This window comes from Arachis hypogaea, chromosome 1 (assembly GCF_003086295.3).
Source record: "Arachis hypogaea cultivar Tifrunner chromosome 1, arahy.Tifrunner.gnm2.J5K5, whole genome shotgun sequence".
NCBI classification, from domain to species: domain Eukaryota; kingdom Viridiplantae; phylum Streptophyta; class Magnoliopsida; order Fabales; family Fabaceae; genus Arachis; species Arachis hypogaea.
The window spans coordinates 77401587-77425971 of record NC_092036.1 but is presented as its reverse complement, the minus strand read 5'-3'; the positions used below and the strand labels follow the sequence as shown (position 1 = coordinate 77425971).

Here is a 24385-nt window from a genome sequence, read left to right as displayed (position 1 = left end):
ACTTGCATCAAGTTTATGGCGCCGTTGCCGGGGATTGATTGTGCATCGACAATGATTACATTAGAGAATCACTAGATTGAGCATTTTTGTTTTGTTTGAGTTAATTTTCTATTTGAGTAATTTGCTTTCTGTCTTAGTTAATTTCGTCCCTCCCCTGTTTCTTAGTTTTTCTTTGTTATTTACAATTCAGTTCACTAAGCCCACTAACTGTTTGATATATTGCATCACTGACACTAACAGTAATCCTAACGAAATACTCTCTGCATTTCTTTTCTTTGCTTGAACTCTGTTGGTTGTATGACAGGGAGAAGAGGCGGGGCTTCAACTTCCTTTGATTCTGAACCTGAGAGAACCTTCTTGAGATTAAGAAGGGAGGCAAAAGAAAAACGTGTGGTTGGTGCTGAAGAAGAGGAGGAACACTTTGAAGAATACTTTAAAACAACCATGGAAGACCATTGTGAGGAAGAGGTTCACAACCATGGTGGAGGAGGTAGAGCAAATCCTGGTGGGGAGGATAGAAGAGTCTTGGGCTCTTATATCAACCCAAACCCAGGGAACTGCGGAAGCAGCATCCAAAAGCCAACCATCCATGCCAACAATTTTGAACTGAAGCCACAGCTCATCACACTTGTTCAGAATAATTGTTCGTTCGGAGGAGGTGTACAAGAAGACCCCAACCAACACTTAAACACCTTCCTGAGAATATGTGACACAGTGAAGTCCAATGGCGTTCAACCTGACGCCTATAGACTGCTGTTGTTTCCATTCTCACTCAGAGACAAGGCAGCCAAGTGGTTGGAGTCTTTTCCAAAGGAGAGCTTGACAACTTGGGATGATGTGATGAACAAATTCTTAGCAAGATTTTACCCCCTCAACCAGTCAATTGGCTGAGAGCTGAGGTTCAAACTTTCAGGCAACAAGATGGTGAGACTCTATATGAAGCATGGGAGAGGTTTAAAGACCTAACAAGGAGATGTCCATCCGATATGTTCAATGAATGGGTGCAGCTGCACATCTTCTATGAAGGACTGTCATATGAATCAAAGAAGGCCGTAGACCATTCATCTGGAGGTTCTTTGAACAAGAAGAAGACCATTGAGGAAGCCATAGATGTCATTGAAACTGTAGCTGAGAATGACTACTTCTATGCTTCCGAAAGAGGGAATACTAGAAGGGTAATGGAGCTAAACAATGTAGATGCTCTGCTGGCTCAAAACAAGCTCATCACCAAGAAGATGGAAAGAAGTCAAGTAGCAGTAATCACCACTTCAACTCAAGAGGAAGCAAGTGAAGAGGAAGAGGGCACTCAGGAGCAAGCTAACTACATTGGGAATTCACCTAGACAAAACCATGATCCATACTCAAAGACCTACAACCCTGGATGGAGGAATCACCCAAACTTTGGGTGGGGTAATCAACAAGACCAAGGCCAAGATCAGAGACGTCACAACCCCAACAACAATGCAGCCCACCAACAATTCACACAGAGGACATATCAACAAAACCACATCAACACATCTCATCCTTCTACCCTTAATCCCAACCTACCATCATTGGATGACAGAATCTCAAAGATAGAAACCCTCCTTGAAAGCATATGCAAAGACATTCAAGACGATAAGGTGTTCAAAGAGGAGGTGCGAGCCAGTATGAAGAATCGGGGAGAAGCAATCAAGAAGCTGGAATTCCAAGTGGGATATTTATCTGAGAAAATTCCCAGAACCACTGATAGCTTCCCAAGTGACACGGAGAAGAATCCGAGAGGTGAAACGAAGAAAGTAAGATGGGAGGATTGCAACATGGTCACTACAAATGATAAGGAGACTGAAGACAAGCCAAGCAATCTGTCAGAACAACCTGAAGATACCTTAGTAGAGAAGGAGAAGAAAGACCATCAAGAACCAGAAATCTCACAACAGGAGTTGCTGAGACTATATGCACCATTTCCCCAACTACTTAAGGGTGCTGTGGGAAAGAGAATATACTCAAGGTTCTTGGACTTGTTTGCATCCTTGAATGTGAACATACCATTCATCAAGGCCATTCAGCAAATGCTAGCATTCATCAAATATATGAAGGAACTTCTTCCCAGGAAGAGTTCACTCAAGGGGGGCCAGACTATAGTGATGAACAAAGAATGTAGTGCTCTGATTCAACCTGAGCTACCTACAAAAAGAAGAGACCCAGGGAGTTTTCACATCCCTTGTGCCATAGGGGAGACACTTTTTGATAGAGCACTTTGCGATTTAGGAGCAAGCATTAACTTAATGCCCCTATCCCTGGTGAAAAGGATGCAGATCAATGAGATACTACCCACAGATGTAGTCATAAGGTTGGCTGACAAGACTCAAAAGCAAGCAATAGGAGTGGTGGAAAATGTGTTGCTCAAAGTTGAAAAATACTTTCTCCCAACAGACTTTGTCATCCTGGACATGGAAGAGAGTCACATGCACCCAATCATACTGGGAAGACCATTTCTCGCTATTGCTAGAGCACTCATAGATGTGGAGAAAGGGGAGCTAATACTGAGAATTCATGATGAGCAGCTCAGCTTTAATGTTTTCAAAGAAGAAGACCAAGAGTACAAGGAATCAAGCAAACATCATGATGAGCTGTTAAAGGAAGAAGCAAGCACTGAAGCACAGCCAGCTCATCCTGAGATTCACTGGGATGATGGACAAGGCAAACAGCAAGTGCCACAGGTCAAGGAAAAATTGGAAGAACCTAAGCCACCAGAGGCTTGTGAGGACATCAACAAAAGCTCATCAAAAAAGGAGGCCACCAAGAATAAGAAAACAACACCAGAGGCAAAGAAGAAGGTACCAAGGGGGTGGCGGAACAAGAAGATCCCTACGGAAGATTTCTCTCCAGGGGATAAAGTAATCTCAGCCTACTTCACAGATATCCCCTCTAATCTCCCTACTGTGCCATCTCAGTTACCTAAGGTTTTCACCATCAACAGAGTTCTCTCCTTGGAGCATGTAGAGATAATTGATCCAACCAATGGATATAAGTCCACTGCCAGAGGAGAAGACTTCAAGCACTACCAACCTCCTTGATAAAAGCAAAACGTCAAGCTAGTGACGCTAAAGAAGCGCTTCATAGGAGGCAGCCCATGTTTTATATGCTTTGAGAAAATAGTGAATAAATCAATATTCATGAATTCCAACCGAAACTTGACAAACACATGTGAAATTCTTGATATGCAGAATATAGTGAAGAACAAGTTTGGTGTTCAAAGAATTATTATTAGGGCTTTGAACACAACTTTTCATCACAGTGCTCCAAACTAAGTTTGGTGTCACCTTATGGTGCCACCAATGTGCATATAAGGATACACCATTAGTTAGTTAGTCAGAGTTCATGAATAAACAAAAAAAAATTTTTTCTTGCTTTTATTATGCTAGCCGAAGAATTCAATTTGGTTCAGATATTCCTTTTTACTTTTCTTATTTTATAGGGAAAAGAAAGGAGCATTGAGGGGATTGATAGGACAAGTAAATAGAAACGGTTCAGCACTTTATGAAGAGAGACACACACACGTGACTCAAGGAGGAATGCATTGGAAAATGTTGCCATGCAACATTGAAGAGAGAAGAACCTTGAAGACCGAGCAATCTCCATCATAAAGTGGTGATCCTTGTCCCTTATCCATGCACTACCCCAACCGTCCATCAAGCAACAACTCAAGCGAGATTGGCACGGCTGCAAGGAAGTGCAAGAGGACACAAGGAGGACCAGCAAGGAAAAGAGCATGAATAGCCACAAAAGTAAAAGGTGGTGGAGTTCCTTCTTTACTCCATCTTTTCTCTATGCTTGAATAAGGAAGATCTTGTATGAAATAGAACATGCTTCCATATTAACTTAAGCACTTTTCAATTCTGTCTTTTAAGCTTTTGATTGAAAATGGTTTATGATTCTGGTTGGAATGTCACTGCCTCTTTCAATTACTTATTTGTATGTTTGTTCCCTTAGAATCAAATGAAAAAGAGAATGAGTGTTTACAAAAGACCAGAGTGGAGCCCATAATGTGGAAGTGTATTCATGAATCTTTGAGGGGTATTCATAAGTTAGCTAAGTTGGTTCAACCACAAGGTTAGGATGACAACTATCTATCCTGAATACTTTACTTTTGATATACCCATGAGACTAAGATAACAAGATCCTAATAAGAGAAAAGGGAAAGAACAATGGAAGTGAAAAACAAAAGACAAAGAATAAGCTATAAGGCTAGGCACCAATGGTTTACCTTAAGACATGTGTTTGTGGTGCTCCTGTGTGGGGGATCTACTTGGATGAATAAGCTCTTAGGGGTGCTTTATCACTTGGTAACTTGGGTTAACTAACCCGGGATTATCAGCTGAAAATCTACTATCAAGAGTAACCCTCACTACAGAACACTTAGTAACCCAAAGAGGTGCTGGACACCAAGGTCTCAAGGAAGAAAATAAATGAACCAGATGCCTGTGGTGTGTATGTATGGGGGAGAGACTTGAGGGAGTAAGTCCTTAGGGGTGTTTCAACACCTAGCACCTTAAACCAACTGGTTCGGGAGTGTTGGCTGAAAGCTTATCTTAAATAGTTGCCCCCTTACAAAGCACTTAGCCTGAAGAACACAAACAACCCTTGAAATAACAATAAAAGGATCAATAAATAAAGGTCTCATGGGATATAACAAAGTGAGTATTTTAGGAGATGATAAAGGTCCGAAAGCCAGCAGTGGAATGAACCTAAGTTGCTATGCATGAAACTACCATAAAATCAGTAATATGACTTCCACAAGAATGACTCATTTCTCTGGAGATTACATTCATCATTCTCTTGTTCCAGTACTTGCTTAGGGACAAGCAAGCTTTAAGTTTGGTGTTGTGATGCCAGGGCATTTTGGCCAGTTTCACTGACCTTTTCTTTACTGTTTTTAGGTAGTTTCTTTGCATTTTCTTAGGAAATAAGCTAGTTTGGATAGAAAATCATTTACATCCTGATTCAAGCATGCATTGTGCATTTTACATGATTTCATGAGGACTTTGCATGATTTTAATGACAAAATTGATATTGCATCCCCCATGACTTGGATTAGAACTTTGATGCACTTTATTGCTTGATTTCAGGAACAAAGGAAGCAAAGAATGGGAGTAACTTGCAAGGCTAAGGAGAAAAGTGATTGCCAATAACACTCAAAAGCCATCAATGCCACGTTAAGGAGTCACGTTAACTAAGTTAACGTGAACTCTAACGTGGAGAAGAGAAGTTGAGCCAACGTTAGTGACACTTAACATTGTCACTAACGTTGGCAATTGCTCACAAATGGCCACGTTAGGAGCCACGTTAACCTAGTTAACGTGGCCCCTAACGTTAAAGGGGAAAAGAAGCCAACATTAGTGACACTCAACATTGTCACTAACGTTGGCCTAAGGAGCAAAGTACCACGTTAACTCCCACGTTAGCTTGGTTAACGTAGGAGCTAACGTAAGAGATGAAGAGTTGTCGACAACATTAGTGACACTCAACATTGTCACTAACGTTGAAGCAACCACACAAACCCCAAGAGCCACGTTAACTTCCCCGTTAACTTGGTTAACGTGGAAGCTAACGATGAGGAATGAAGGATGACCAATGTTAGTGACACTCAACATTGTCACTAATGTTGGGATGGCTAAGAGTGGCCACGTTAGAAGCCACGTTAACCTAGTTAACGTGGACTCTAACGTGTGACCTATGGGCACATTGGAATGTTAGTGACAATGTTGAGTGTCACTAACGTTCTCGAAGGTTGGCAAAAGCCACGTTAGAAACCACGTTAACTTAGTTAACTTGGGCTCTAACGTGAAGCAAGAAGGGGCACACTGGAACGTTAGTGACAATGTTGAGTGTCACTAACGTTCTCGAAGGTTGGCAAAAGCCACGTTAGAAGCTACATTAACCTAATTAACGTGGGCTTTAACGTGAGGCTAAGGGGTGCATTGGAACGTTAGTGACAATGTTAAGTGTCACTAACGTTCTCAAACTTATACTTTCACTAAATGTTAAACACCCCTAACGTCTTGAGCTAAAGTCTCTACCCACTTCACACTTTCTCTTTGCAAGTAAAGCCAAGCCCAAATGAAGAAAAGAACTGCTTCAAACTCAAGATACAAAGGCCCAAGACTTGAAGAGCCAACTAGAAGCTGAGAAGAGTAGTATATATAGGAATAGCTTTGAATTGTTGGGGGGACGAAAAGGGGAGCTAGGAAATAGAACTACTCTTTGTATTTTACTTTCTCTGCACTTCTAGCTTTATCATGTATTCTCCAACTTTGATTTTGATTTCTAGAGCTATGAACAACTAAACCCCTTTCATTGGGTTAGGGAGCTCTGTTGTAATTTGATGGATCAATACTAGTTTTCATTATTCTTCTTCTATCTTTCCTCTTGATTTTACTTGAAAGCTTTCGATCTTCGTCCAATTGGATAGTTATCTTGGAAAAGAAGCTATTCAAACTTGGATCTCTTCGGAACCTTGAAAGAGGAATGAAGAGATCAGCTAGAAATGCTTTCTCATGCTGGACCAAATTGGGTGTGGATGGGTATGTGGCTATAACCCTCTTAACACTTGATTTGGGAAATGCATGTGGTATAATCAGTGACCATACTTCATCTCTTCTCATGAGCAATTGACCAAGGAATTGGCTATTGATCAAAATTTGAGAGATTGAACCACAAGAAATTGTTGTTCAATCACTTAAGATTGCCAAGGAGATCAATGAGTGCATTGATTGAGGAAGAGATGAGAATGAAATTGATCCGGAGAATGCAACATCTTCTGAGCCCAATGAACTCCCCATTTCTGATTTTACCCATTCTCTTTAATTTCTGCAATTTACTTTTATGAGCAATTCCCCCATTCCCAATTACAATTCTGCAATTTACTTTCAGTCATTTACTTTTCTGCCGTTTTATTTTCTGCAAGTATCAACTCTATTCATGGATTCGCTTAACTAGAACATTCCTCTAATTAAAGTTGCTTGATCAATCAATCCCTGTGGGATTCGACCTCACTCTATTGTGAGGTTTTACTTGACGACAAATTCGGTACACTTGCCGAAGGGAATTTGTTGAGAGACAATTTCCACCTGCATCAGAAAGATGCTCACGCATCAGAACACCAAACTTAAATTGTTGCTTGTCCTCAAGCATCCAAAACTAATATTGGCTTAGGATGTAAATTTACATGAGAAGTGAGTGTTCAATTAAGCTCTTGTCTATTCTTAATGTGGGGTTTATACACTGCAATCCTGAATAGTTTTGGCATCTCACTATCCTTTGAATCAGAGGGATGTCACTGTCATTTGGAATGAGAATCCGAATAATATTATGAACTCTCTAGCCTTTATACTTTGGTTTAATCCTTGAACACCGCAAAACTTCTTTTATTCTCTTTTCTTTGGTGCTTTGCACCTTGAGCCTAGCCGTGACTTTAAAAGCTTTGTCTCAAGCTTTACTCGACACAAAAATACCACAAGCACTTGAGTGGGGAACTCTCTTTTGGTTTTGATTTTTCTTTCAGTCACTCCCAGACAGTGGTGCTCAAAGTCTTTGGCATACTCTGTTAAATGCACTTGATCTCGACTCTTAGTGCTCTATCTCAAGCATTACTTGACACATTTAAACCACAAGCATATGACTAGGGAAACAACTCTTTGAGCTTTTAATCATGTCTGACCTCCCTAGTCATTGATGCTCAGAGCCTTGGACCTTGCTTTTATTTTTTTTTGCTGTTTCTTTTTCTTCAAGGATTAAGCTTTTGTTTACTTCAGAGAATTCATAATAGTTCTCTAAATTTTTGTTCCTCATATAACAACATCGTTTGATTCAAATTCAAATATGCACTTATTCATATAATACATTCAGAATCATAGATAATACCACCACATTTGAGTAAATAAGACGACTCTTTAATAATAACTCAATTCCTCATACAATACATCACTTCTTTTTCCTTTTCTCTTTAAATTCAAGCTCAGTGAGCGGTACATGAGACATCTCTTTAAAACTAAAAGCAAATAACGAAATTAAAAATACCAAATTAAACGAGAACCTAGGAATTGAAATAACAAAAGATCATGAAGATACTAAAGCAAAATAGCAGAAAAATAGAAATATAACATAATAAGAATGGAAGGAATAGGAAGTGAAAAAAAGGAACTAAACCACCTCAGAAATCACGGTGGCCATCTCATTCCTCAGGTTGTGCTCTTTCGTGAAGATGATTGCATCCTTTTGGTGCCATTAAAATTAAATAAACAGAAAAGTCACAAGCAAAGCGACAACACCAAACTTAAAAGTTTGCTTGTCCTCAAGTAAAGAAAAACTGAAAATAGGGAGGGACATAAAATTATTATTATTATTAGTATTTTTTAAAATTTTTTTCATATATATATTTTATTTATTTATTTATTTATTTTTATTTTTGAAATAAATTGAAAACAAAAATAGTAATTTAAGAAAAAGAAACGTAAGGAGGGGGAAGAGGTTGTGTATGTGGGATATATATATATAGGGAAAGGGAGGGGACATTGTGTGTATAGAAGGGGATGGGGAGTGGATATGATATGATATAGAAATAGATAGATATGATAGTTGGTGGGGGGCGTAGTTGAAGTAAGGTAGGGGGTTAATGTATGTATAAGGAATGGGTGTGGTGTCACGAATCTTGAAGGATTTGTATATATAAGCTGGAAAGAATATATGGAGAAAGGAAAGATATGTTTCAGGAATAGGTTGATTCGGTTTGGACTTAGACAACATATGATTGCTGGCACCTGACTTGAGGAAATCTAGCGCTTAACTTTGCTTTGGCGTCTCTCCTGGTGCCTAACTTCACTTGGGTGGCGCCTAACTTCATGAAACTCAAGTTAGGCGCCATCCTCCCAATAGCCAATGCCAAATTTAACGCATAGTGTGGCGCCTAACTTCACAAATGTGAAGTTAGGCGCCACCCATACCGAAAGCTGTTCTCAAAATTGGCTTAGATGTGGCGCCTAACTTTAGAAAGTGAAGTTAGGCGCCACCCAATCTGAACTTAGATTCTCTAGGATGTCCAAAACTCTGTCTTCATGCACCTATTTCTGTTTTAATCACTCTGCATGATCAAAATAGACATAAAACAAAGGAAAAACAACAAAAACTCAAACAAAACTAATGAAATAAAAAAAATCAAGATAAAATTTAAACTTAAGGATACAAAAACATTGGGTTGCCTGCCGACAAGTGCTTCTTTACCGTCACTAGCTTGACGGTCAGCTCCTTTAGGGAGGAGGATCATAGGGGCTCAGCACTTCACCCCTCACTATGAACTTCTTTCATGGGCACTCATGGATCAACTCTATGTGCTCAGGAGACAGGATCATGTTCAATGTATGAGGCAGGATTGGGCATGTAATGAATACCACCTTCATTCTTGGGGAGAAGTCTTAAGTGGAAATCTTTTTATTTCTCCATTCCCTGGGTACTTTCTTCTTTTTGAGAACCTCCTCCTTGGTAGATGATGCACTTTTGACACCAAACTTAGGTTTGATGTCAGGGAGAATTTTGTTGATTATCACCAAAGGAGGTTTGAGCTGCAGATTCTATTATGCATCATCAGGGGGTTCTTGAAGGTTTGGATTAGTCAGCTTCGTCTGCATGCACTTCTCTTCTTCACCTGATGAGTGCATATTTTTGAAGATATGAAAGACTAGTTGCTCATTATGCACTCTAAGCACTAATTCACCTTCTTTCACATCAATCAGAGCTCTCCCAATGGTTAGGAATGACCATCCTAGAATTATAGAGGCATTCTCATCCTTCCCCGTGTCAAGAATCACAAAGTCTGCTGGGAGGAAAAACTTACCCACTTTGACCAAGATATTCTCCACTAATCCATATGCAGGCTTTAGAGGTTTGTCTACCATCTGTAATGCTATCCTTGTGGTTTGTGCCTCTTGGATTTGCAACTTCTTCATCACAGAAAAGGGCATTAGATTTATGCGTGCACCCAGATCACATAGGGCTTTCTCAAAGGTGGTGCTCTCAATGGTACATGGAATTTGAAAGCTTCCTGGATCTGGCATCTTCCTTGGCACGTTATTCTGAATTATGGTACTACATTCCTTAGTCAAACCACTGTCTCATCTCCCTTTAAAGGCTTATTCTTTGACAACAACTCCTTTATGAATTTAACATAGAGAGACATTTGCTCCAAAACCTCAGCAAAATGAATATTAATTTGTAACTTTTGAAAACTTCCAAGAACTTTGAAAACTGCTTGTCCTTGGTCTCTTTTTGGAGTCTCTAAGGATATGGCATCTTAGGCTTATACTCAGGAGCCTTAGGCAATGTCGGATGTGTGTTAAGAGTGACTGGAAAAGGATTGTCTGCACGCCTAGGTGGGGCGTGTTCAACTTCCTCCTTTTTCTCCTCCGGAAAATCTTTTTCAACTGGCTCCTCAGAAATTTGTGCTGCTATACTTGCCACTTGTCCACTTATCAAGGTGATAGCCTTATACTCCTCTCTTGGATTTGGAACTGTGTTACTAGTAAGGTTATTAATGGTCCTCTGATCAATTTCATTAACTTTTGTGGGTAATTGACCCATAGTCTTGCACTCCTCCAAGTTCTTGATTAATGCTCTGATTTCCTGTATAAAGCTTATTACCAAAGATTCTAAATCAGTAGTCTTCTGAGACTGAGGAGTTGTTTGCTGAGATGACTGAAACTGGTGGTTATTGAAATGATTCTGTTAAAAACCTCCATGAGGATTATTATTAAAATTCTGTGGCCTCTAAGTTGCTCTCTCCACCTTAAATTTGGGTGATTTCTCCACCCTTGATTATAGGTCTTGGCATATGGATCATTATTGGAGTTTCTAGGAGCATTCCCTATATTAGTTGACTTGTTCAGAAGGAAATTGAGCATAGTCATAATTCTCACCTTGAATGAAGCCGCCATTCATGTCATACGGAGCCTCTTGAGGGGCATTCTGAGTATTGACAGCAGAAACTTGAATCCCACTCAAATGTTGAGTAAGCATATTAATATGTTGAGACATGGCTTTGTTCTGAGCAAGAATAGCATCCAAGGTCTCCACTTCCAAAACGCCTTTCTTCTGAGGAGTCCCAGAGTTCATAAGATTCCTATTAGAGGAGTAAAGATATTGGTTTTTAGCAACTAACTCAATAAGCTCAATAGTCTCTTCAGGCGTTTTCTTCATATGAAATGAACCACCTACAGAATTATCTAAACACATTTTGGACATTTCACAAAGGCCCTCATAAAAGATCTCCAGCTGGGTCCATTTAGAAAACATGTCAGGGGCCATTGCTTGGTCAGCAACTTGTACCTCTCCCAAACTTCATAGAGGGTCTCACCATTTTTTTGCCTGAAGGTCTGGACCTCCATCCTTAACTTAATCAGCTTCTGTGGTGGGAAGAATTTGGACAAAAATCCAGTGACTATCTTATCCTAAGTGTCCAGGCTCTCCTTGGGCTGAGAATCTAGCCACAGCTTTGCTCTATCCCTCACAGAAAATGGAAAGAGCATGAGCTTGTAAACCTCAGGATTCACTCAATTTGTTTTCACATTGTCACAAATCTGCAGGAAGTTAGAGATAAATTGGTTTGGATCTTCCTGCGGGAGTCTATGATATTAACAATTTTACTGCACTAGAGTGACTAATTGAGGCTTTAGTTCAAAATTGTTTGCAGCTATAGGAGGCACCACAATACTGTTACCATATAGATATGGATTGGGGGCAGTGTATGAGCCAAGCACTCTTCTATTTTGTTCTTTCTCATTCAGATTTATCACATTGGCATTAATAGCACGATTAGGATCCATAGTGGACTCTGCAGCTTCCCTTTCAAAGGTCTCACTTAGATTTTCACTAGCCTTGTAAAGCCTAGCTTGTTGCAAGTGCCACCTCAAAGTTCTCTCAGGTTCAGGATCAAAATCTATAAGAGATTCCTTGTCTCTATTTCTGCTTATAAACAAACAGAAAACAAGAAAAGTGGGATTCCCTTCGTCAGAGTGTAGAGAATTCCCAGTGAGGTAACCTGTGTAAAAAGAATAAAATAAAACAACCAAATAATTAAAGCAAAAGAATTTTGAAAATTGTAATTAAAATTATGCTAAAAATTTCAAAATTTATAAAAAAAGATTAAACAGAAAATTAAAATAAAATTAACTAGGTAACACCAAACTTAATTCCAGAAATTAAAGAAAAATAGTAGCACTAATTTTCGAAAATTAAGGAGTGAAAATTAAATAAAATTAAAACTAAATGCCTAATCTAAGCAATCAAACAACTAATAGTTGTCAATCACAGTAAATCCCCGGCAACGGCGCTAAAAACTTGGTATGAAATTTATAACCCACAAACTAACCAGCAAGTGCACCGGGTCATACGAAGTAGTACCTCAAGTGAATGAGGGTCGATCCCACGAGGATGGATGGACTAAGCAAAAATGATTGCATGATTTACTTATTTAGATAAATAAAAAGGATGTTTTGAGAGTTCAATTACATTAACAGTAAATTCAGAATATCAGAATGCAAGCAGTGAATGGGTTGTGAAATATATGAGTAAAACAGTTAAGGTTTCAGAGATATTTATTTTCCGGATTAACTTTTCTTACCAATTAATTTAATCATTCAAGATTCAATTCATGGCAAAATATAGGTGACTAAACCCTAATTCCTTAGACCTTTTTAGTCTCCTCTAACCTTCATCAATCGCCAATTCCTTGCTTACTTGATTCCAATTAGAGGGTTAAATTCAAAACTAGTTTATGTGCCACAGAAACCCTAATTATCCAAATATAAGAGGATTATATGTCATGTATCCCATTAAGTTTAGATAATTAGTGATTTAGGAGAATTCGTTTTCAAGCTGTTGTTCAGGTAAATTGCTTTTTCATGGTTTACAAGAACTCAATTAGAATAAGGGTCATACTTCCGTTCCACCCAGATTCATAAGATGAAGAACGAAAACAAATTCTTGAAATTGAAATCAATACATAAATTAAAATAGAAAAGTAATAGTATCAATCCATACAATAAACAGAGCTCCTAACCTTAACAGTAGAAGTTTAGTTGCTCATGGCCCAGAGGGAAAACAAGGATTCGAAAAACTGTAAAGTGCGGAATGAGGTCCGAGAAGAGAAAAACCCAAAGGGCTGAATCTTTTTTTCTTTTATATCTAATCCTAATGAATGTAAAAATATATTTTTTAAAACTAAATCATATCTTTTTTCTATTTATAAATAAAATAAAAGCTTTATCAAAATCAACAAAGATCTTTGTGCAGGCCTTAAGGAGCGTGGGGACCATGTCTTGATTCAAGGGTGGCTCCTAACTTGGAGTTTTCCAAGTTAAGCACCACTATGGCAGTGAACTTGGACATGTATTCCTTTGTCTTGGTGCCTAACTTGGGAAAAGCCAAGTTAGGTGCTATCTATGCAGCATGCAAATCAACGTGTAAGTCCTCCTTTGGCGCCTCACTTAGAGAATCCCAAGTTAGGTGCCACCAAGGCCGAGTGTGCTGGAGAAGAAGTGTACCCTATTATACATCGCTAGAAAGCTCTAAAAGTTAGCTTTCCAATGCCACTAAAATCACGTTAATTGAACCTTTGTAACTCAATCATTCACTTTCTTCTCTTCTTCTACAAAAATTCCATTAAATCCATCCGAAAGCTACCTGAAATAAACAGAATTGCAGACAACTAAAAGTAGCATAAATAGTGGCTAATGAATATTTAAATCTTGATTAAACTTACAAATTCAAATGCAAATTCATTAGGAAAAGATAGGAAAGATGCTCACGCATCAGTTGTCAAAATACTTATAACTCATTTTTCAAAATTTGAAATTCATCATATTCCCAGGAAACAAAATCACTGAGCCGACATCTTGTCAAAGCTCGCCATTACACAATCATAGATTGCTACTCTTTTACAATCCACTTTGATTACACCGAGCATCCACTTCATTAACATTTGCCACATTGCTGACAAAGATGATTGGCGATGACCTTACATCCATTATATAAAAACTTGAAATATCTCCTCTGAAATTACTAATTTGAAAAAATTAAATAGACAAGCTTCATTGTTTGCATTGATAAATAATAACTTGTATAGGCAAGGCTATAATTGACCTCTATTAAAGTGTCTAAACAGGTCAGAGGCCGACCTTGCTTTGGATGAGGTCCATGAAGGCATATGCGGTACACATATCTGAGCATGGAGCTTATCCTCCAAGATTTTCCAAACTGGGTTTTTCTGGCCAAGCTTACAAAAACTCATCAAAAGATGAAAACCTATACAAATTGCCAAAAACCCGCTCCAATCATACATGTACTAGCTGATTTATAGCGTCACTCCAAGGTAAGTCAGCCATTCTACCAATGGAGGATTGACATCCTCAACACTTTTTCTATTGCGCCAGGATAGGTAAACATCCTAGTTATGGCAATTGACTATTTTTCCAAGTGGATTAAGGCAAAACCCCTAGCCAAAATTACATCACAACAAATGATTTTTTTGTTTGGAAATACATTAGATGCAGATGTAGTATACCTCATCATATTATTACTGACAATTATCATCAATTTGTCGACCATAATTTCACATCTTTTTTACAGAACTTAAAAATCAAACAACAATTCTCTTTAGTTGAGCATCCGCAGACTAACGGATTAGCTGAAGCTGCAAAAAAAGTTATCCTACATGCTTTGAGAAAGAAATTGGATGATGCTAAAGGACTTTAGGCCGAGCTGATTCCAAAAAGCCTTTGGGGCTATAACACCACTATGCACCCTACTACAAAGAAAAGTCTGTTCCGATTAGTTTATGGGTCTGATGCCATGATTCTTTTGGAGATCTCTCAATCCTCACTGAGACACAAGCAATCAATCATGATGAAGCTCGAAGAATCGAACTCGACTTAATTGAAGAAATCTGAGACATAGCCTCTATTCACCACTGTGGAATGGAACAAAACATAGCTCCGCGGTACAATCAAAAGGTCAATCCTCGCTCATTTCAAGTTGGCGACCTAGTACTTAGAAAGACCGAGCAAGCCAGACAACCTCCATCTCATGAGAAGCTTGTAGCCAAATGGGAAGGTCCATTCAGAATCCTTGTAGTCTTCGGAAAGGAGCTTACAAGGTCGAATCTATAGATGGTACAATGTTATCTAACTCTTGGAATATTTCTTTTTTAAAGCAATATTATAGCTAAAAAGACAGGAACAGGCTTGTACACTTTTTCTACACACAAGATTTTTCCCAAAACAGATTTTGTTTGGAGAGGTTTTAACGAGACAAGCATACCTGCACCTTTGTAAACAAAGGTCATATAATAAATCATTATGGCCAGGAAAAGGCCGATCTATATCTACTTTCTCTCTTACCCGATCTATATCAATCATTATCAGACATATATTTATCATTACCAGATCTATATCAATCATTATCAGATCTATATTAATCATTATCAGCCGACCTATATCAATCCAAACTATGACTATCAACAGTAAGCAAAATCAATCAAATTGAACAATCACAAAATTTATCTGCTAGCGATAAACTGTTCAATTCAAAATCACAATGTTTTCAACATGCGTACTCAAACTCAATTATCAACTCAGTTATCAAACAAAGATGAGATATTCTCACTCTACTATCAAATTCCTAACAAACATAAGGGACCAACATACCAATGGCAACTATTGCCTAAATCATTTAATCAAATATCAATCTATCAGTTACTCATATATCTATCTATTAAGCTGAATTCAAACAGTCCAAAATAGATCAGTCTCAACCAACTACCTATTTCAAATTCATCAAACATAGAGCATGTCATTAAACAGTGATTAAATGTTATCAAAAGGAAAGTCAGATCAACTACTGTCTATTACAAATAGCCAAAACAAACGGGCAAACACCATAAGTTCAAAATCAAAATACAAAGTACAAGTTACTTCAAATTTTCATCTTCCTCCTTGAGGGCCTCATCATCATCTACCAGCACACCATCACAAACTATCTTTCTTGGATCCATTTATGAGAAAAATATGTCTGGAGCCACAAACTTTGCCTGCATAACTACACGCTCAAATCCCTCGGCAAATAAATGTCTTTTTACTCTTCTCTATCTCCTTCAACTTCATTGTAACTTTAATTATTTGATCCTTCATACGAGAAAGATCACTATTCCTCATTTTCAATAATTCTATGTCTTTATCAGGATCACTTTTCTCCAACTTCAATTCCTCTTCTTTCATAGCCAACTTCTTTCTCAGATCTTCAATTACGATTTCTTTCAAGCCAAGCTCTTATATTTATATTTTGGCTGTGTTTTGATACTATTTATTCATCTTTGTAATGGCAAATATCTGGGGGTATCTGTGGCAAGCTTGAAAGCTCATTTGAAGACTAAGAATTTTGACAAAAAGGGTTCATGTTCGAATCGTGAAAATGTCGATGGTGAAGGGGAGGTAAATCAACCGGCCCCCAAGAAGAAGAGTTTTGTTTTTAAGAAAAGGAAGGTTGATGTGATTAACCTGGGTGATGATGTTACTGAGAGGGATAAAGAAATTTTCTTGGAGGAGCTTTTGGCATTTGTTACGAAGTAAGAGAAGCTTCATAGGTTTGTCGAGGAAGGTAATAGTTCTTCGGTATGGGATAAGAAATTTCCTTTTATGGTTCTTCACACTCACCAATTCCCCCAGTTCCGAGGGTTACCTAAAACTGTAGGTCGATCTCGGACAAGATATTCTGTACTAGTCGGAGCTGTTGTGTCCGACTTGTTGATGGTGGCTGGAGCCGCCGTGTCCGACTTGTTGGACTTGGTGATGGTGCTGATCCTTCATCACCGGAGGGTGGGGGTACCTGCAAGGGACTCCGATGCTTAAGTTAGCAAGGGTATTAAGTAGGTTTTTAGTAGAATCAGCGTATGAGTTATACATGGGTGTTCCAGTGTATTTATAATGGTGTGGAGTGACCTTTTTAGATAAGATAAGTTAGTTATCTTATCTTATCTTTGAGTGAGGTCATCTTATCTTCAAGGAAACCGCCCTTATCTCTATAGGCTTGGGCTGCCTTAGGATTTGGGTCGTGTTCCTCTGTTGGGCTCTTTTTGGGCTCTTCCTAGTAATTTGGCCGAACTCTTTGAGAAGAGGTCGGATAGCCTGACCCGAAGAGGTCGGTCGCTTTATCGCCAAACATCCTGGGTCGGACAGCTTGACCCAGGATATGAACAGTGCCCCTGCTCGAGCTCGGTCTTTATTCTAGAGGTCGAGTCTTAGTTTTTAGGACTTCGAACCTTCTCGGGTGAAGGCGAACTCGGGCATTTTGTCAATTTTATCTTTGTAGAGTTCCTTTTTGAATGCGGAATGTTTCTTCTTTCATTTCCTCTGAAAGCGCACGCTTTTGTATTAGCGTCCTAGCCTTGGGAATGCGCGAGGGTTTTAATGCCCCTATTTAATTGGTTTTTAATGCCCCGTTTCTCTTGCTTTTATTTTGAACTTTACACACAGAAACGATTTTCCTCTTCTCTATAACTTCCCCTTTTCTTTCTCACTTTTTTGTTTTCGCTTGTTTGTTCCGTCCTTTCGTGTTTCTTTTTGCGACGTTGCTTGGTGATCGTAGGTGCTCTCTTTGCTTTCGACGACAACTTCGTCTTCCATCTTCCCTCCGTATGCTTCTCCTTTTTCAGGTTGGTTCATCTTTTCTTTTTGCTTACATTGTTCTATTTTCCTGTCACAGTAGGGTTTTTACTTGAGTGTATATTTGGAAAGTTTGAACCTTTTCGCCTTTCCATACTTTTTTGTCGTTGCGATTTCTGGCTGTTTTTTCTCTAGTGTTCCCTTGACAGTTGAAGCTTTCTAAGGTTTTGGATGTTGTTGCCTGTTTCTGTGTAAACGGTTTATTTGATTTTTGAAGAAAGATTGAGTTTTTGACAACTTTTTTTTTTGCTTGGCATGTTCTTGCTATTTTGGTAGTTCCCTTTGCCTTCTGGAGCGTCATTTTTTGTTGAAATATAGGCTTTATCCTTCTGTAGGCTTGTAGATTTTTTTGAGTCTTTAATCTGCCCCCATAGGATGCCCCTGGATCCTTTTTGGAGTGGGTCCTGGGGTTTCCTTTGTTGTTTTGGCTCGCTTTTTGACACCTATGTGCTTTAGTTTTAAGTTGCCTCCATTTATGCTTGAGTTATTTGATTAGTGTACCGAGATGTTTTTCGAGTAACCCAATCTTCTTTTCTTCTTGTAGGACTAGTTGACCTCATGTCTTCTCGCAAAAATATTGTTGAGACATCTTCCCAAGTCCCCGAAGTATGGCCGATTGGGTGGATTCTATAGTCCTTCTGTGTGTCTCGTTGGTCGATTCAGAGTTCTGTCAACAACTTAGGCAATTTCATAGGATTTGTGGCAACGGTAGTGATAAGAAGAATTATGAGCTCGTATCTCCAACTTCTGAGGAAAGAGTCTATTTTTCTACCCGAGTTGCTAGAGAGCGTCCTTTTTTTCTATGCCTACGACTTCTTTTTTAGTCAAATGAATATTACTCTTCCTTTTACTTCCTTTGAGAATGACCTGTTATGGTCCTGTAATGTAGCTCCCAATTCCTGGGGTTTTATAAAAATCTTTCAGCTGTTGTGTCATGAGTTTGGTATCCCTGCTTCACAATGTCTCTTCTTTTATCTTTTCGTCTTGACAAAGCCCGGTGTAGTGAAAAAGAAGGCTGCTTGGGTTTCTTTCTGAGCTTCCCAGGGGAAAAAGGTTTTCTCCATGTTTGATGAATCTTTTTGCGATTTCAAGAATTACTTTTTTAGGGTCCGAGATGTTGAAGGAGCTCGGCCCTTTTTCCTGGATGAAAATGATGAACCCATCTTTCCTTTATAGTGGCAAAAGAATGTGGTGGTATCACAATATTCATGGGAGATGTTAGATGAGGCCGAATGAGCTTTTGTGACTGTGCTGGAAGAAAACTGCGGGCAGCCTCCTCATCTTGACACAAAGAAATTTTTAGCTAACCCCTCTCTCCTCTGAGTTGAGCTGGGTAGTGGTCCATACTTTCATTTGGTTTTGCTTATCGCTTTGTTGAGATTGTCTCTTATGGGATCTTTTTCTGACTCGTAGCTTGGTTTCTTGCTGTGATGTTTGTTTGCAGAGATGATTAAAAATAATGAATCCATGAAGGCCTTTAAAAGGGTGAGGAAGGCTACTGCAACTTAGAATGCCTCAGCCAAGGCGGCCGAGGAGGGGTCTTCTCAGGTTTTGTCTAAACCTTTGGTTACAAGTTCTCTTGGGCCGAGGAGGGTTATCCCCACTCTTCGAGTATGTTTGGTTGATCCTTCACAAGCTTCTGTTGGTACCTCCTCTCCTTTTGTCGTTCCTACTCCAAAAAGACCTCGAACTATCGAGCCTTTTAATCTGGGTGCTCCCGACTTTGATGCTGTTGGGTTTGTGGATCAACAGATTGCTCCCTATGGTGTCATGCCTACTGACGATGTATCCATTCTTTGTCACTTAGACTTCATTACTCGGAGTGGTATTACACTGGCGCAGATGGGAGCGGCTTTATACCGGACTGCTTAAGATCTTCCTATCCATGCTACCAAGGCCTTTATAGAGGAGGCAAAATCGGGGTTTGACCGAATTAAGGGTTTGAAGGGGGAGCTCGAGATAAAAATGACTGAGCAGGAAAGGGAGTTGAAAGGGGAAAAGGCTCGGGCTATTGGTCTGGCGGCTGCTGTGCAACTGGCTGAGGATACGGTGTTAAAACATAAGGATAGCTATGTTACCACCTATAGTGAGATGATGGAGCTCAGAAGTAGCTTGGAATATGTCCGGGCTGATTATACCGAACTTCAAAGTCACCTTGTAGGCAGTGTTACTGCTGCTTATGAGAATCTGAAGGAGCAAGTTCGAGTTCTCGTGCCAAATCTCGACCTTTCCCTTTTAGCCTGGACAACATTGTTAGGGATGGTAAGATTGTTCCTGACGATCCTGATGATGATGATGATGATCGTCCTTTACTGCCTGCCACTAAGACCTCTGTTGCGCCGACTTCTGCGACTTCCATTGCTGAGATCAATCGTCCTGAGGGGGAACTGGATTGCCAAATCTTGAACTGGGATGATAGGACGGTGGATACGGTGCCTCTTCAGACTCGTCCTCCTTCACCTCGAGTCGATGCTGCTGAGAAGCCTTTGGATGTTAACTGAATTTTCTTCTTGCTTGTTGTAGATAGCCCGGCTTGTGGGCTTTTAAAACTCTTTATTTTGTAAATGATGTTTTGATGACTGTTGATATCTTTTTAGTTGCTTTGTTTAGCAACTTTATTTAATAAAAAACGTAGTTTCTGAGCTTTTGGGGCTGCTTCTGGTGGCCTCTGAAGTTTGCCTTTTATCTTAACTAGCAGTTTTTATGCCAGGCCTACTTGCACTTGGCTTAGTACTTTTCTAGGTTTTGAAAGTGTTAGAACTTTTCCTTTGGCTGACCTTTCTGGATTGGCTTGATTTCTTTGCTTGATGCTATTTTTAGTAATTTGTTTTGTTCTTTGGTTCGCTGTGGTTGCTGATTTTGTTATGTTGATTTTGCCCAAAGAGTTGTTAGTGACCCTCTTTTAGGGGTTACTTTTGTAGCTTTATGTTTCGGGTCGACTTCGTCTCTTCGAGCCATGTCGAGTTTCTTTGTAATCCTCTTTCTTGGACATTTGTTTAGGTCTCTTTCAGGGATTACATTTGTAGCTTTATATTTTGGGCCGACTTTGTCATGTCGGGCCCTGTCGAGTTACTTGGTAATCCTCTTTCTTGGACCTTGTTCAGGTCTTTGTCAGGGCTTATCTTTGTAACTTTATATTTTGGGCCAACTTTGTCATGTTGGGCCCTGTCGAATTACTTGGTAATCCTCTTTCTTGGACCTTGTTCAGGTCTCTTTCAAAGATTATCTTTGTAACTTTATATTTTGGGCCAACTTCGTCATGTCGGGCCCTGTCAAATTACTTGGTAATACTTTTTCTTGGACCTTACTCAGGTCTCTTTCAGGGATTACCTTTGTAGCTTTATATTTTGGGCAGACTTCCTCATGTCGGGCCCTGTCAAGTTACTTGGTAATCCTCTTTCTTGGACCTTTATTCAGTTCTCTTTCAGGGATTACCTTTGTAGCTTTATATTTTGGGCCGACTTTGTCATGTCGGGCCCTGTCGAGTTACTTGATAATCCTCTTTCTTGGACCTTGTTCAGGTCTCTTTCAGGGATTAGCTTTGTAACTTGTTCATGGGAGTCCGAATTCATCATGTCGAGCTCTTCTAAGTTATAGTAATCCTCTTTTATAGGGCTGGCCAGACCTCTTTCCAGGGCTTTACTTATAACTTCGGTTATTGTGGCTGCTCTTACTTCTTTATGCCAGCCAGTCTTTAAGTTATTTTATAGCAATCCATTTTATTAGGACCTCGTCAGGTCCTTTCTATGGATCACTTTCTATAACTTCTTGCATTATTCTGTTTTCATCTTAGCCAATTTTGTAGAGATTGGGTTTTAACCCTCGTTTGATCGACCTTTTAATGAATTTGGTTTTCATCTTTGGTCTTTATCGCGATCGCACAGTGAATTTGATTTTCACATTCTGTCGATCTGTAGCTTTATAATCGGACAATGAATGTTCCAGAGTAATGCGGCTTAAGCGTTTATAGAAGATCTAAACAGATTTTATTAAAAGAAAATGCAAATATATACATGCAGAGGGTTAATTTCCTAAGTCGGGTGATTTGTAGGTCTTGGCTTGGGGCCTCGTTAAAAAACCTTTTCAGGAAAAAGTGTGCGCCTTGTCCCAAGGTCCTTTATCATCCCTAACTATAGTACCTTCTTAGGTTGCAGGCGTGCCATGACCTTGGAAGATCTCTCCCGTCGAGTTTGGAAAGCCTATAGTAGCCCTTTCCCAGCACTTCTATGACTCGGTAGGGTCCTTTCCAGTTTGCTGCCAGCTTTCCTTCTCCAGGTCGAGTTGTTTCGATGTCGTTTCAGATTAGAATGAAATTGTCCTCAGCAAAGGCCCGCTGTATTACCTTTTGATTGTATCTGAAAGCCATTCGTCGTTTTAATGCCTCTTCCCTTATTCGAGCTCTTTCTCGGACTTCCGAAAGTAGGTCGAGCTCTTCCCTTTGAAGTTGGGAGTTGACTTCTTCGCTATAGTGGATCACTCTAAGTGACCTTTCTTCGATCTCTACTGGGATCATTGCCTCCATTCCATATGCTAATTGGAAGGGTGATTCCTTTCTGGTGGAATGTGGCGTTGTTTGATATGCCCATAAGACCTGTGGGAGCTCCTCGGCCCAGGCTCTCTTTGCATCCTGTGATCTCCGCTTCAGCCCAGCCAGTATGACTTTGTTGGCAGCTTCAGCTTATCCATTGGCTTGGGGATCTTCAACAAAGGTGAATTGTTGTCTTATATTCAAGTCGGTCGCTAGCTTTCTGAAGCCTGCATCTGTGAACTGAATACCATTGTCTGTGGTGATGGAGTGTGGAACCCCAAACCTTGTGACGATGATTCTATATAGGAATTTTCGACTTCTTTGAGAAGTGGCATTAGCTAGGGGTTCTGCCTCAATCCACTTTGTGAAGTAGTCTATTCCCACTATGAGGAATTGGACATGTCCCGATCCTTGAGGAAAGAGTCCGAGAAGATCGAGTCCCCATTTTGCGAATGGCCAAGGTGAGGTCACGCCGATGAGTTCCTCTGGTGGGGCGATGTGAAAGTTGGCGTGTTTCTGACATGATGAACATGTCTTTACAAATTCTATGGCTCCCTTTTGTAGAGTTGGCCAATAAAATCCTGCCCGAAGTACTTTTTTGGTGAGTGCCTGCGCACCGAGGCGATTGCCACAAATGCCACTGTGTACTTCTTCTAGGAGTTCCTTTGTGTTGGAAGTTGGCACGCATTTTAGCAGTGGTATTGATATTCCTTTTTTGTATAGAGTATTGATGAGCGGATAATTTATACGCTTTTTGGCATTGTTTTTAGGTAGTTTTTAGTAAGTTCAAGCTACTTTGAAGGATGTTTTCATTAGTTTTTATGTTAAATTCACATTTCTGGACTTTACTATGAGTTTGTGTGTTTTTCTGTGATTTCAGGTAATTTCTGGCTGAAATTGAGGGACTTGAGCAAAACTCTGAAAAAGGCTGACAAAAGGACTGCTGATGCTGTTGGAATCTGACCTCCCTGCACTCGAAATGGATTTTCTGGAGCTACAGAAATCTAATTAGTGCGCTCTCAACGGCGTTGGAAATTAGACATCCATAGCTTTCCAGAAATATATAATAGTCCATAGTTTATTCGGAAATTGACGACGTAACTTGGCATTGAACGCCAAGTACATGCTGCTATCTGGAGTTAAAAGCCAGAAACACATCATGATTCGGAGTTGAACGCCCAAAACACGCTATAACTTGGAGTTCAACTCCAAGAAAAGCCTCAGCTCGTGGATAGATCAAGCTCATCCCAAGCATACACCAAGTGGGCCCCGGAAGTGGATTTATGCATCAATTACTTACTCATGTAAACCCTAGTAGCTAGTCTAGTATAAATAGGATAAGTTACTATTGTATTAGACATCTTTTGACAGTTTAATCTCTGACTGTTTTAGTCTTTGATCATTCGGTCTCTTGATCATTCAGGGGGCTGGCCATTCGGCCATGCCTGAACCTTTCACTTATGTATTTTCAACGGTGGAGTTTCTGCACACCATAGATTAAGGGTGTGGAGCTCTGCTGTACCTCAAGTTTCAATACAATTACTATTACTTTCTATTCAATTCTCTTTATTCTTATTCTAAGATATACGTTGCACAACACTTTGATGAATGTGATGATCCGTGACACTCATCATCATTCTCACCTATGAACATGCGTGACTGACAACCACTTCCGTTCTACTCTAGGCCGAGCGCATATCTCTTAGATTCCCCAACAGAATCTTCGTGGTATAAGCTAGATAGATGGCGGCATTCATGGGGATCCGGAAAGTCTAACCTTGTCTGTGGTATTCCGAGTAGGATCCCGGGAATCCGGAAAGTCTAACCTTGTCTGTGGTATTCCGAGTAGGATTCTGGTATTGAATGACTGTGACAAGCTTCAAACTCCTGAAGGGTCGGCGTGATGACAAACGCAAAAGAATCAAGGGATTCTATTCCAACCTGATTGAGAACCGACAGATGATTAGCCGTGCTGTGACAGAGCATTTGGACCATTTTCATTGAGAGGATGGGATGTAGCCATTGTTAAGGGTGATGCCTCCAGACGATTAGCCGTGCAGTGACAGCGCATAGGACCATTTTCCCGAGAGGATTAAGAGTAGCCATTGAT

At 39.8% G+C, this 24385-nt stretch overlaps 1 non-coding gene across 1 annotated transcript; it reads right to left on the bottom strand.

The window, feature by feature from the left end:
• Positions 1–884: 884 nt before the first annotated feature.
• LOC112714380 (small nucleolar RNA R71) lies at positions 885–987 on the bottom strand. Its single transcript, XR_003159234.1, has one exon. It is a non-coding gene; the product is annotated as a small nucleolar RNA R71 (small nucleolar RNA).
• Between the last annotated feature and the right edge of the window lie 23398 nt (positions 988–24385).